The sequence below is a fragment of the Trachypithecus francoisi genome, unplaced genomic scaffold (assembly GCF_009764315.1).
Source record: "Trachypithecus francoisi isolate TF-2019V2 unplaced genomic scaffold, Tfra_2.0 Lachesis_group9, whole genome shotgun sequence".
Taxonomy (NCBI): domain Eukaryota; kingdom Metazoa; phylum Chordata; class Mammalia; order Primates; family Cercopithecidae; genus Trachypithecus; species Trachypithecus francoisi.
The window spans coordinates 68957531-68962430 of NW_022681474.1; the positions used below are offsets into that span (position 1 = coordinate 68957531).

General features: G+C 33.1%; 1 pseudogene across 1 annotated transcript; it reads right to left on the bottom strand.

Annotated features, from left to right (window-relative positions):
- Window positions 1–4057: 4057 nt before the first annotated feature.
- On the bottom strand, window positions 4058–4557 carry LOC117082200 (annotated as a pseudogene). Its single transcript, XR_004436517.1, has one exon. The product of XR_004436517.1 is annotated as a 60S ribosomal protein L26-like (transcript).
- Between the last annotated feature and the right edge of the window lie 343 nt (window positions 4558–4900).

The following is a 4900-nucleotide window of genomic DNA, read 5'->3' on the forward strand; positions in this document are numbered from 1 at the left end:
AGCAATGGCAACAAAAGCCAAAATTGACAAATGGGATCTAATTTAATTAAAGAGCTTCGGCACAGCAAAGAAAACTATCGTTGGAGTGAACAAGCAACATACAGAATGGGAGAAAGTTTTTGCAATCTATTAATCTGACAAAGGGCTAATATCCAGAATCTACAAGGAACTTAAACAAATTTTCAAGGAAAAAGCAACCCCGTCAAAAAGTGGGCAAAAGATATGAACAAACACTTCTCAAAAAGAAGACATTTAAGTGGCCAAAAAGCATATGAAAAAAAGTGCATCATCACTGGTCAGTAGAGAAATGCAAATCAAACCCACAATGAGATACCATCTCATACCAGTTAGAATGGCGATTATTAAAAAATCAGAAAACAACAGATGCTGGAGAGGATGTGGAGAAATAGAAACATGTTTACACTGTTGGTGGGAGTGTAAATTAGTTCAACCATTGTGGAAGACAGTGTGGCAATTCCTCAAAGATCTAGAACCAGAAATACCATTTGACCCAGCAATCCCATTACTAGGTATAAACTCAAAGGATTACAAATCATTCTACTATAAAGACACATGCACATGTATGTTTATTGCAGTACTATTCACAATAGCAAAGACTTGGAACCAACCCAAATGCCCATCAGTGATAGACGGGGTAAAGAAAATGTGGCACGTATATACCATGGAATACTCTGCAGTCATAAAATGGGTTGAGTCCATGTCCTTTGCAAGGACATGGATGAAGCTGGAAACCGTAATTCTCAGCAAACTAACACAGAAACAGAAAACCAAACACTGCATGTTCTCACTCATAAGTGGAAGTTGAACAATGAGAACACATGGACATAGGGAGGGGAGCATCATGTACCAGGGCCTGTCAGGGGGTGTGGGACTAGGGGAAGCATAGCATTAGGAGAAATATCTAATGTAGATGTCAGGTTGATGGGTAAAGCAAATGACCATGGCAGGTGTATACCTATATAACAAACCTGTACACTCTTCACATGTATCCCAGATCTTAAAGTATAATTTTAAAAAAAATGGAAAACAAACTAAAGGAAGTCAAAGCAAAGTGGTAAAGATTGGGTGTAAATTAATGAAATAACAACAGAAAACAATAGAAAAATAAGTGAAACCGAAAGTCAGTTGTTTAAAAATATGTAAAAAATAGACAAATGTTTAGACAGATTGACAAAGACAATAAGACAAAAATTCCCAAAATTAGTAATGAAAGAGGGAACACTGTACTGACTATAAGTAACTAAAAATATTTTAATGTAATATTGAGAATAAATTTACGTATACATATTATAGTACTTATATAAACCGAAGAATGTCTAGAATAACAAAACCATCACCAAAACTGATTTAAAAACTGATAATAGGCCAAGTGTGTTGGCTTATGCCTATAATCCCAACACTTTGGGAGGCCAAGGAGCACTGATCACTTGAAGCCAGGAATTCAAACCACCCTGGCCAATATGGAGAAATCCCATTGGCCCACCAAAAATTAAAAAATCAGTCGAGTGTGGTGGCTCGCACCTGTAATCCCAGCTACTCAGGAGGCTGAGGCACAAGAATCACTTGAACCCAGGGAACGGAGGTTGCAGTGAGCAGAGATTGAACCACTGCACTGCTGCCTGGGCAACAGAGAGAATCTGTCTCAATAAATAAATAAATAAATAAATAAATAAATAAATAAATAAATAAGCAATAATAAATATGGGTTTATTTATAACAAGTAAATATATTAAACTTAGAACAAAGTATTCTTGCAAAGGAAATTTTATACCGTAAAGACTTCATTGTGAATTCCATCAAATGTTTAAGAAACAAATAATATCAGCTTTGTAAACTGTTTCAGAAAGTGGAGAGAGCATTTCCCCACTCATTTATGACCACACTGATAAACGGAAAGACAGTTAAATAACCCACAAATAAAAAAAGTTAGAGATCAATACTTCTTAACAACATAAGCCCAGAAATCCTTAACAAAACATTAGCAAAATGAATCATCAACACATCAAAAGGATTATACAAAATAAACAAGTATTATTTATCCTAGAAATGCAAGGTTGATTTAACATCCCCAAATCAATTCATGTAGCACACCATACTAATAGAACAAAGGACAAAAGCAGATGGTAGTCTCAATAGATTCAGAAAGAAACATTTACCAAAAATAGAACATCTATTTATAATACAAATTCTTAACATGCTAGGAGTAAAAGGGAACTTCTTTCTGCTGACAAAGGAAATCCACAAAAACCTATCACTAGCACCATAATTAATAGTGAAAGACAAATGTGGAACAAGCTAAGGATGTCTGTTCTTACCACTTTTATTCAACATTGCACCAAAGAGTCTACCACATGTAATAAAGCAAAAACAACAAGAAAACAACAACAACAACAAAGAAACACAACTTACTGGCACTCAAATTTAAGAAAAGAAGTAAAACTGATTTTATTCTTACATAGCCTAATCTTTTATATAGGAAATCCAAAAGAATCTAAGATAACATTATTATTGTCAATAAACAGTTTGGCAAGCTCATAGGATATAAGATCTATATTTATATATTAATCATGAAACAGGAAAAATCAATTGTATTTTTATATATTATCAACTAATATTCTGAAAATAAAATCCATTAAAAAACCTTTTGTTTTTAATAGTGTAAGAAGATATCAATTACTAGAAATAAATTTAACAAAAGGCATACAAAGTTTATATAGTGAAAGTTAGTGGTAGTGGTGAATGGATAAGGTGCTATATCTATAGGATGGAATATTATTCAGCAATAAAAATAATTGAAATATTGTTACAGATTCATGCCATAAGATGGATGATCTTCAGAAACATTATGCTAGGTGAAATAAGCCAGATACAAAAGACTATATATTATAAAAATATCCTATGTAAATAAGAATGAAAAATGCCCCCACAAATCAAGTTTATAGAGACAGTGTAGATAACTGGTTGCCTGGAACTGGGGATGGGAGTAGGGATTGAATGCAAAAGGCTGGGAGTAATTTGGGGGTTTATAAAAACATTATCAAGCTGGATTGAGGCGATAGTTGCACAAATCTAGAAATTTATTAAAATTCATTTAATTTTACATTTACATTGGTTGAATGATATGATATTTAAATTGTACATTCATAAAGTTGATTCTAAAAATATGATATTTTTCTATGACATATTTCCTAACATTTTCTTCCAACATGTGACTTGCCTTTGAATTGCCTTAACTGTGCCTTTCGCAGAGCAAGACTTAAACACGTTTAAATAAACTCCGATTTATCAAATTTTTATTTAAAAATCATAGCCTTGGTGTTGTATCTGTACCTCATTGCTAAACACAAAGTTGCAAATATTTTTCTTTTTCTGGAAGTTTTATACTTTTACATATTGAATTTAGAGCTATGATTTATTTTGTGTTAACTTTGTATAAGATGTGAAGTATTGGTTGACTTTTCTTTTTCCCTTTTTTGCATATGGACATACGATTTATTCATTGTCATTTGTCTAGAAGACAATCTTCCTTCAGTGAATTTTCTTTACACCTTTTTTACAAAATTGTTGGCTATATTTGGCTGGGTCTATTTCCTGGCTCTCTATTCTGTTTCATGGATCTATGTGCAATCCTTTTGCCAGTATCACATTTTCTTAATTACTATAGATTCACAGTAAATCTGAAAGTTATGAAGTGTTAGTTCTCCAGCTTTTTTCTTTTCCTTTTTTTAAAAAAAGAAAAAAAAAGGCTATCCTAGTTTATTTTTTCTTATATATTTTATAATCAGATTTTTAAAAATCACAAAAAACTTGATGGAAGTTTGGATTGCAATTACGTTAATCTATATACTAAATTGAGAATAATTGATATGTTAACAGAATTGAATCTTCCAGTGTAACCCATACAGAAATGATGGAAATGTCTTAGAGATGATGGGAATGTCCCACAATGGTCAATGATGTGGCTGCATTGGAATCAGTTTGGCAGTTCCTCAAAATATTGAACATCATATTACCCAGAAATTTATTTATTTATTTATTTTTGTTTCAAGTTTTAATCAAAGCTTTTATATAAGATTACTTTATTCCTGCATCTTCTCAATTGTTTCTTCCTTGTATTTGCCCTTTTCCTTTCCTACTTGGTGAGATTTGGCTTTCCGTTCAAGGATCTTTTTGTAGTCTTTGTCCAGTTTTAGCTTAGTGAGAACCACCTTGCTGGGGTGAATGCCTACATGGATAGTTGTGCCATTAGCCTTTTCCCGCTGCACCCATTCAATGTAGATAACATATTTCTTCGTGTAAACCTGACTACGTTGACAATTTGCTGACCTTTATAGTGTCCTCGTACAACCTGAAATTCATCATCCTTTCGGATGGGCATGGATGGCACGTTGTACTCGTGCCTCAGCTCTTTGGAAAGAGGCGAAGACATAATCTTCCTGCGAATGTGGGAAGGTGCATTGAAATGCCTTTTGTGATTCTTGCTTTGGTTGGAAGTCACAAAGGGATTAAACTGCATTTTGGCCGCTCCTACTTCGGCAATGGCCGCAAAAGGGAAGAGCCAGAAGTTTATTTTTTATGTCTATAATCAAAAGAGATAAAAACATATGTTCACACAAAAATGTATACATGAATGCTCACAATAGCATTATTTATAACAGCCAAAAAGTGGAAATACACAATGCTTAAAAATAGATCAAAATATAAATAAAATGTGATAGGTACATCTGTAAAACTGAATTGCATTTTTAAATAAAGCATAATATACTGAAAAATGCTACAGCATGGATGATCCTTGGAAACGTTAAACTAAGTGAAAAAAGCTGCTTAAAGGACCATGTTTTATATACAATGTCCAGGATAGGTAAATCCATAGAGACGG